Source organism: Schistocerca americana, chromosome 5 (genome assembly GCF_021461395.2).
Source record: "Schistocerca americana isolate TAMUIC-IGC-003095 chromosome 5, iqSchAmer2.1, whole genome shotgun sequence".
Taxonomy (NCBI): Eukaryota; Metazoa; Arthropoda; class Insecta; order Orthoptera; family Acrididae; genus Schistocerca; species Schistocerca americana.
Genome location: NC_060123.1, coordinates 241,065,760 through 241,074,552, shown reverse-complemented (window position 1 = coordinate 241,074,552; position 8,793 = coordinate 241,065,760). Strand labels below are relative to the sequence as shown.

General features: G+C 46.8%; 1 pseudogene; it reads left to right on the top strand.

Moving 5' to 3' along the window:
* The first annotated feature begins 1,615 nt into the window (after positions 1-1,615).
* LOC124617022 lies at positions 1,616-1,733 on the top strand (annotated as a pseudogene).
* The last annotated feature ends 7,060 nt before the right edge of the window (positions 1,734-8,793 follow it).

Genomic DNA, 8,793 nt, shown 5'->3' with positions numbered 1-8,793 from the left:
CTAGGCGCTTCAGTCCGGAACTGCGCGACTGCTACGGTCGCAGGTTCGAATCCTGCCTCGGGCATGGGTGTGTGTGATGTCCTTAGGTTAGTTAGGTTTAAGTAGTTCAAAGTTCTAGGGGACTTATGACCTAAGATGTTGAGTCCCATAGTGCTCAGAGCCATTTGAACCATTTGATCTGGAGACAACAGTAAACTAACTAATCAACAAATACTCCATGAAATGTATAATGACATTTTCTATACCATCACTAATCATCATATGCATCAGAACGTATTTCACTGTATCGGTTACAAGAGTATTCCGTCTAAGTTGCAAGGGAAATTTACACGTTACGTCATAGGATAAAATGCAGTGACTGCAGCATACAATACATAATGCAAATGGGGAGGAACTTCGAAACTAGATTCGGGAGCGCAAATACTCTCAAAACAAAACTGCATTTGCGGCACATGTGGCAACTTTAAATACCTCGATCACCAACAGTGATCAAAATTTGGACATCCTACACGTAGCTCAAAAGGGAGTATTCCTTAACGTGTTGGAGGAACTCTAAATTTACACTTACAAAAAGCAAGATCAGAATTTAATTTTGAATGACTACAGCGAATTCAATCACAATGCCTATTTTAACACTCTTAACGACTTACTAAATAGATGATTGTTATATGTGCATGTTCAAGGCGGTGGGGATGAGAAGGTGTGTGGTGGGACAGCTGTAACATGCCCGAGACCGATAAAGTGACTCGCCTACACACGCTGGAGGACGTCAGACGACTGGTCGGCTCGCAGCTCAGCACCAAAACAGCGTCCACACGAGAAAGCAAGCCACAACGAAGACAAACTTGCAGCAACACCAGGATCGGACGCCGTCTCACTTTTTTTTTAGATTAAAATTTACAAAATCGTTCAAATGACTCTAAGCACTATGAGACTTAACATCTGAGGTCATCAGTCCCCTAGACTTAGAACACTTAAACCTAAATAACCTAAGGACACCACACACATACATGCCCGAGGCAGGATTCGAAACTGCGACAGTAGCAGCAGCGCTGTTCCAGAATGAAGCGCCTAGAGCCGCTCGGCCACAGCGGCAGGCTAAAATTTAGACTGAGGTGACAAAAGTCATGGGGTAGCGATATGAACATGTGCAGATGGAAGTAGTATAGCCTACACAACGTATAAAAGGGCAGTGCTTTGGCGGAGCAGTCATTTGTTCTCAGGTCATTCATATGAAAATGTTTTCGACCTGATTATGGTCGGATGATCGGCATTAAGACTTTGAGCGCGGAATGGTAGCCGGAGCTAGACGCATGGGACATTCCATCTCGGAAATCGTCAAAGATTTCAATATTCGGAAATCCACAGTGTTAAGAGTGTCGCGAGAATACCAAATTTCAGGCATTGCCTCTCACCATGGGCAACGCATTGGTCGACGGCCTTCATTTAACGATCCAGAGTAGTGCCTTTTGCGTTGAACTGTCAGTGGTAACAGGCAAGTAACATTGCGCAAAATAACCACAAAACTAATGTGGGATGTACGCCGATCGTATCCTTTAGGACACTGCACCGAAATAACGGAACAAAAATTTAGTATTAGTAGGAGAATACCGGAGCCAACGGCCTTCCCGCAGTGGTAACACCGGTTCCCGTCAGATCACCGAAGTTAACCGTTGTCGGGCTGGGCTAGCACTTGGATGGGTGACCATCCTGTCTGCCGAGTGCTGTTGGCAAGCAGAATGCACTGAGCCCTTGTGAGGCAAACTGAGGGGCTACTTGATTGAGAAGCAGCGGCTCCGGTCTCGTAAACTGACATACGGCCGGGGGAGCGGTGTGCTGACCACATGCGCCTCAATATCCGCATCCAGTGACGCCTGAGGGATGAGGATGACAGGGCGTCCGGTTGGTAGTCTCCATGGCCTGTTCGGCCATTTAGAGTTTTAGGAGAATACCGGTGATTTTTTTCAGTGGCAGACCACTTATCAATTTTCCTGAAAAGTCGGGAATAGTGGACAATTTTGTAGATCTTGAAACTGAGGAACTAACAATTTTTCATTCTTTGTTCGATTTCTACATGTATTACAGTTAATAATAGGAATGAAAAAAAAAAAACGGAAACTCAATTATTTCGGAAAATTATTATTTTGAGCGGTTTTAACCGGCGCTGAAAAAGACGGATGTAACCGAAAACCGGTTGTTTCAGCAGCAACGGCCATCGCTACTTCAACCGTCTTTTCTTTGCACTGCCTCGTCTGACGTTGCATCAAGAAAGACATAGTGCAGTTAGACGTTACCGAGCTTCTTGTTCTCTTCCTCTCAGAAGATTAAAATACTTTTGTAGCTCTCACCTGGATTATGTTTCTGGCAGCAGAACAGCACATGCTTATTTGTCATGTATAATGCAATACATCCTACTACCCCTTAAACTCCCTGTCTCCACATCAAAAGTGAGCATTTGATCTCTGGATGTTCAGTTGCTCGGTCGTTGCTTTTTACGTAAATATGCAGAGATAATTAGGATAAGGTCCGTAAACAACTGCTAAGCGCAGCTACATAGTTCACCTCAGTCTTTCTTGTCTGGTGAGACAAACGGAGACCCTGCAGAGAGAGAGAGAGAGAGAGAGAGAGAGACTGATTGAAGGAAGGAAGAATGATTAGGGTTTAACTTCCCGTCGACACTGAGGTCAGGAGAGACGCAGCACAAACTCGCATTACAGAAGGATGGGGAAGGAAATCGGCTGTGCCCATCCCGTCATCTGCCTGGAGCGATTTAGGGAAATCGCGAATCTGGATTTTTTAAAAAGTCATATCCACCTTTTGACTGTTAATTGTTCAATTATTTTAAATAATCAATATTTCGGCTTTATAGGCCTTCTCAAGTGCATGTTGAAGTGAAAATCAATAAAGCGTGCATATCATACAGTGCAGGTCATAGGAACAAAAAGTTATAATGTATTTGAAAACATTATTTATATGTTAAAATATATATCACCTGTCTGTGATATGTCATTATAGAAAAACATATTTCTGTTTTATAGACCAGTTGTCGTATTACAGGATATGAGTACGTATCAGAAATACATAATATGGGTGAAAATGTGTATAGAACCCATTATGTTTGGTTCAGATCTTCACATTTTTAAGCAGTAAGGCTACATTAATATGTAATTAATAATATTCATAAAATATTGCAGTATATGGTTTAAATATAAAATATAGGGAACTGATATACCATCTTGGAAATGCATATAGAACCTATTATGTTTGGTTCAGGTCTTTATATGCTACAAATAATGGAAATACACTAATATGCTTTTAATGGACAGTTGTGTAATACTGAAGTATATAGTGAGGCATATGTGTTATGGAAGTACCACCCACTACATCCCCTGCCCCCCTCTCCAATACCCACCTCCAAATGTGTTCCAACCATCAGCCACCCCAACGCCTCCCGCTCTCCCGCAGTTGTCCTCTTCTCCCCCTCCCCACAACCCCTCACACTCTGTCACGTGCCCCACTCCTTGCCAACCCAATTACTTCTCCCTCTACTGAACAGTTGCGTTCTGTTGCTGGGACTGTCTTATTTTAGGAGTGTGTATAAAATATCACTGAGCAGTTTAGGCTCAGGAACTTTCAGTTATGGGTTCATGGCAGTCCTGCCATTTCACGGGGGTCGTGCAAGTTTGAGCACAGGTCTGACGTCGTTTTTGAAAATCCTCATAAATCAGAGAATTACGATCTTATAATATTGCAGCCACGCGATCATTTTGAGATCAATAATTTGACTGTTCATCAAAAATGATTATATTTACTCTAAGTAAGGAGTATTACAGTGTATCCCTGTAAGAGAATATTACGAACGTGTGTTACAAGAACATGTTAAGCATTTAGCTACATAAATATCTCCCTTCCCTTTCCTGGTAGTACCTCTATTAATGCAAAAGTCATGTGACTCACAGAGTGGTGCAACATTGTTACGATCTCTGCCACCGTTTTGACGGACAGAAGCGCCTAATGCAGGTCACAGGAATATATTGGCTGTTAAGTACGCCATACCGTGTATTAATGGTTTTCCACTATGCGCAGTGCCAGCCATATTATGTATCTTCGATAAGACCTCATATAATGTAATATGAAACTTGTGTATAACAAGAGAACTATGTCCTTTTTTCGACGATGAGATGTCGCAGACGGGTCTTTTTTTTTGTTTTGCTTTTTTTTTAAATGTAAATAATGTTTTCAGATATGTAACTTCTTGTTCCCAGGACCTGCACAGTATATGTGCGCTTTATTTATTTTTAGTTGAGCATGCACTTCAGAACGGCTGTAAAGCCGAAATCACGGCTGTATGAAATGAGGGATTTTTTTTTTAAAGAAATTATGCATGATTGTGGTCCCCAATAAAAGATTCACGGCCGGGTTGGGGATTTTCTCTGCCCGGGGCTGGATGTTTGTGTTGTCCTCATCACGATCATCATCATCATCAATCGTGACACTGGCTAAATTGGACTGTGGAAAAAAATTGGAGTGTGTAAAAATTGGGGACATTGTACGAGCGCTGGTGACCTCGCAGTTGAGCGCCCCACAAACCAAACATCATCATCATCCTCCCATGAAAGAAAGACCACTAAATGGAACGGGCGGCAACGGATTTGAACCATCTTCCTCCCTAACGCAATTCCAGTCCAGCGTTACCTCACACGGTGTGTGTGTGTGTGTGTGTGTGTGTGTGTGTGTGTGTGGATGGGTGGGTGGGTGTCTGAGTGAGAGTGAGAGAGAGAGAGAGAGAGAGAGAGAGAGGGAGAGAAAGCTGCTTTGCTGCTATGAATCAGTGCTGGCAGGCGCAGGTGGTTGACCCAGCGCTGTTCTTTTCTGTTCCGTCGCGTCGTGATGGGTGCCGCGCGGGACGGATCAGCGCCGGCTGTCGCGTGCCGCAAACCGTGGGTTCCGCACGAGCGCCGATCGCCAGCCGTGGAAAATGTCTGCCCGAAGGTCTGCCGCCCCGGACTTTTCCTACCCAGCTGCGCTACTTCTGACTTTCTCGGCGCTCTGCGCGCAAACTTTATTTCTGAGCGCCCAACTTCTGCTCAGTGCACTATCGATATCCCACTTCAAGTCTCACAATGGCACAGGAAGAGCCAACCAGGTACTCTCTTCACGTCTATTTTTTCCCTCCTGCCACTGCACTTCGTTGATTTTTCTGCCACGCGCATCCACTAAACTATCAAATGCACAGATGGAAACACGAAGTGTTTCATCGCGAACAGCTTGACCCAAAGCTACCAAACTGATACTCTAGTATGCCGGCATCAGTCTAAAAACTTCGAGGCTGGATTAATAAAAAATGGAGAAAAGGCAAGAGGTTTGTTTTAATGCCTAGGATCTAAATCTACGTATACATACGTACTCCGCAAGCCATCGTACGGAGCCTGGCGAACGGCACCCTGTACCACTACCAATAGTTTTATTTCCCTTTCCACACGCAAATAAAGCAAGAGAAAAACAGCTATCTATATGGCTCAATATGAGCCCTAATTTCTCGTATCACATCTTCGCGGCCCTTGCGCGAAATTTATGTTGGCGGCACCATAATCGATCGGCAGCCGCCTTCAAATGCCGACACTCTATATTTTCTCGATAGTGTTCCTTGAAAGAACGCCGGTTTCGCTCCCAGGGATTCCAATTTGAGTTCCCCATCCGTCTCAGTAACACTTGCGTGTTGTTCGAACCTGCAGGTAAACAATCTAGCAGCCCACCTCCGAATTGCTTCGACGCCTTCCTTTAACCGGATATGGTGCGGATCCGAAGCACTCGAGCAGTACTCAGGAACAACCCGCCCGGTTAGCCGAGCGGTCTAACGCACGGCTTTCCGGAGTGGGAAGGAGCGCCTGGTCCTCGGTACGGATCCGCCCGGCGGACTTAAGTCAAGGTCTAGTCAGCCGGCCAGTCTGTGGATGGTTTTTAGGCGGTTTTCCATCTGCCTCGGAGAATGTGGGCTGGTTCCCCTTATTCCGCCTCAGCTACACTATGTCGGCGATTGCTGCTCAGGCCGGCCAGGGTGGCCGAGCGGTTCTAGGCGCTACTGCCTGGAACCGCCCGACCGCAACGGTCGCAGGTTCGAATCCTGCTTCGGGCATGGATGTGTGTGATGTCCTTAGGTTAGTTCGGTTTAAGTAGTCCTGAGTCCTAGGGGACTGATGACCTCAGAAGTTAAGTCGTATAGTGCTCAGAGCCATTTGAACCATTGCTGCGCAAACAATTTCTCCACGTTCGCGTACACCACCATTACTCTACGACGCAAACATAGGGGTTACACTCGTCTAGTGTGAGACGTTCCCTGGGGGGCCACCGGGGGCCGAACCGGACAATAAATCTGGGTTCGGTGTGGGGCGGCGAAGGGGTGAAGTGGACTGCGGTAGCCGTCGTGGGATTGTGGACGACTGCGCCTGCGGCAGGGACGGAGCCTCTCCGTCGTTTCATCCGCATTAACTTACATTTTTCTGCATTTAGAGCCAGCTGTCATTGTTGACACCAACTAGAAATTTTGTCTGTCATCTTGTATCATGCTACGGTCACTTATCTTCGACACATTTCCGTACATCACAGCATCACCAGCAAACAACCGCAGACTGCTGAGCACCCTATCCACCAGATCATTTAGTACATAGAAAATAACAGCGGTCGCATCCCACTTCTCTCACGACACTCTTGTCTCTGATGGACACTCGCCGTATCCTACGTAGCCCTCATATGAGCACAGTGCACAGAACTTTCATGTGAAACGTCGGTTGTCGCTTAGTATTGAATCAGAAATGTGTGGCTTGTGAGGAGCTGCCCTACCACTGTATCCTCACTATTCTTAACTCGTAACGCACAAGCATTGTTCTAGGATTACTGGTAGCACCTTGGAGCTCACGAATGACGGTTTCCTCTGACTTGATGCGATTTTTAAAAATTAGCCGCGATGCCCCACGCTCCCCGTCCGTCAGCTGACGAGTCCTGCCTGGTCTTGAATTAGCTGTTATTGCTACATCGCATTTCCACGTCGTAATCGTGTCGCTTGGATAGCTTTAGAAGGGCTAAAATGTCTCTGACTGATTTGTTACTCAGGTGACATCCAATGGCTAGCCAATGTTCGAAGTCACCGATCTCTTCTGACCGACCAATTCTGCTGTTACTGCTTCTTTACTAACAACACAGTGCTCCCCATTTCCTTTTAGACTGGCAGGTCCCCACGCGGCGTATAGTAGTCAATTCCGGGGTATCCGGATACTTTTGAGCAGATAGTGAATACGCTGAACCCTAATATTTTATTCACTGGGCGTCAGTGCGAAATTAATGAACACGGCATCAACCTGGGCGACAGTATTTACTGCCTTCTGCGTGATCGATCAGAAAGAGCTGGGTTTCACACCATAGTAGGAATCCATGTTGATTCCTACAGAGGAGATTTTCGCTCTCCAGAAATCTCATCACACATGACCTTAAAAAAATGTTCCAAAATACTACAATAGGTTGACGTCAGCGATATGGGGCTATAGTTTGTTGCATCTGTCTGACGACAGTGGTGCAGCGGTACGTACCCTGCGCCACGCACTCCGCACAGATAAGCAGGGAATGTACGTAGTTCCTGGCTGCAGCACTGTGCGCTCGCCTCCTTGCTAGGCGAAAGCGTGGGAGGCGGCCAACCTGTGTCTGGCCCCCGCGAGATGCAGCCGGCGCTGGCCGCCACTGAGAGCGACCCGTTACGTCATTCCGCCGCCGGGCCCGCCCCTTCCTGTGTGCACCAGCGGGCGGCCTTCAGCACAGCCCGCCGCAACGTGTCCGAGCAGCCACGCTACTGACCAAGTGCGATTGCAGTTCCTAGCACGGTGCATATGTAGTCTAATATACAAAAATGAGTATTTGTTCGTTCGTTCGTCGTCTATGCGTTTGTAACACAGAGACTTTCCACAGACGTTTAAAACACGTGACGCATCTCTGTAGCGGTCCAGCCCAGTCACTGTACAAGGAGTGGGGGTAAAATAAAAATAAAGCTGCTGTGCCAAGCTCACATTCGACTTCCTTATACTGTTACTACACTCATGCTCATTAATTAAGGATAATGCTGATGTGTGGTGAAACAACGCTCTGGTGGTCGGTTTGCGGGTTAAAATCACCTCGGGGTATGACCATGCGGTGCATTTGACCTGCGGTCGTCGCACGGTGGCGCTGGCAGCGGTCAACATACGCAGAGATGTGTTGGTGCATGTCAGAGTACGGTGCAGCGAGTAAGTGTGCAGACGCTTTCAGACGTGCCAATGGTGACTGTGTGTTGAAAATGGCTCAAAGAACACATATTGATGACGTTATGAGGGGTAGAATACTAGGGCGACTAGAGGCTGGTCAAACACAGCAGGTCGTAGCGCGGGCCCTCCGTGTGCCACAAAGTGTGATTTCAAAATTGTGGCAACGATTCCAGCAGACAGGAAACGTGTCCAGGCGCTACAGTACGGGACGTTCGCAGTGTACACCACCACAAGAAGACCGATATCTCTCCATCAGTGCCCGCAGACGGCCACAGTGTACTGCAGGTAGCCTTGCTCGGGACCTTGCCGCAGCCACTGGAACAGTTGTCCCCAGACACACAGTCTACAGACGACTGAACAGACATGATTTATTCCTGTAAGGTGCATTCCACTGATCCCTGGTCACAGGAGAGCCCGTAAAGTCCGGTGTCAAGAACACAGTGCATGGTCATTGGAACAGTGATCCCAGGTTATGTTCACGGACGAGTCCAGATATAGTCTGAAC